Below are 1197 nucleotides of genomic sequence, written 5' to 3'. Positions count from 1 at the left end.
CCAGACTGATCTGCGAGTGAAATCTTGAAAGCTTGCGAGATCAGGATGGTCTCAGGAGGCTAATGTTTCACAACAACTTTCAAAGAATATATCTTTATCACATTATTCATATTTTCACAGGTATCCAACCAAAAAGTCCTTCTAGGTGTATCTTTGTTACCGTGGCAAAGTATAGTTTACCCATTTGCCCATTATAGTTTGAAAAGTTGTCAGATTTTCAAATTACAGCTTGTCACATACCCTTTTCTGAAATAACATCTAGACCACTGGTAACCAATTAAAAATCAGCGGGGTCTGAATAAACAAAATTATCAACCAGTAAAGGTCCGGAAACAAAAAGATTATAATCTGTGACCTCTGATCTAGACCTTAACCTGTCAGATTTAATACAAAAATGCAGGGAAAACTTACTGGTATCCCTGGTTTAATATAAGAAAACCAACAATGGTCACAGAAATAACTTGAATCTGAAAAAAGTACAAATAGATAAAATTGTATGAAAATTAACGATTAATAGTCAAACTTTGCTTTTCAACCATGCTTCAAAAGAATGACTTTTAAGAAATAAATTCATGAAACAGGCCTGATCAAAACTGATGCAACCCCATCAAAGACCTATAATAATGTGACCAAAGGGAAATGTTTCATCCAGATGTGTCGTCTAGCATCACAGGTGTCTATAATTTAGTAAGTAAGTCGGCCTATAGGGAAATATATGTTTGGTGACATGGTGACACTCAACATGGACCAGAGGAAGTAAGGGAAAGAGGACCGTAGCCAGCTTTCCTGGACGTGGCTGTAGGAGTAGAATTGATGACAACATCAATTCTGTTTATTTACTACATATGGCACCAAATTACAACACGTAACTCTACAGAGACTATTTAATGAGATGATACACTGAGATTAGGATTTCTATCAAAGGAAAACCTGATAATAATCCCTCACATCAAGCATGCACGTAGCAACAGTGGAGAGGAAAACTCCATTTTAACTGAAGGAAACCTCCAGCAGAACCAGGCTCAGTGTGAGCGGCCATCTGGCGAGGCCGACCGGGATTCAATGAGAGAGAAGCAGACATACAAAATAAATATAACCCAGGTAACTGTTAACTAACTCCACATCGTGGTCACCTCCAAGAAATATAGCACAGAATACAAGAATGGAGACAGAATGAAGCAGAATGATGAAATGGGG

General features: G+C 37.8%; 1 protein-coding gene across 1 annotated transcript in view; it reads right to left on the bottom strand.

Annotated features, from left to right (window-relative positions):
* kcnk9 (potassium channel, two pore domain subfamily K, member 9) overlaps nt 1-1197 on the bottom strand; it is a 95428-nt gene that overhangs the window by 79328 nt on the left and 14903 nt on the right. The gene's annotated exons all lie outside the window — the stretch shown is intronic.

The sequence above is a fragment of the Cyprinodon variegatus genome, unplaced genomic scaffold (assembly GCF_000732505.1).
Source record: "Cyprinodon variegatus isolate N-32 unplaced genomic scaffold, C_variegatus-1.0 Scaffold265, whole genome shotgun sequence".
NCBI lineage: Eukaryota > Metazoa > Chordata > Actinopteri > Cyprinodontiformes > Cyprinodontidae > Cyprinodon > Cyprinodon variegatus.
The sequence above is the reverse complement of the archived record's forward strand: the minus strand, read 5'-3'. Positions and strand labels throughout refer to the sequence as shown.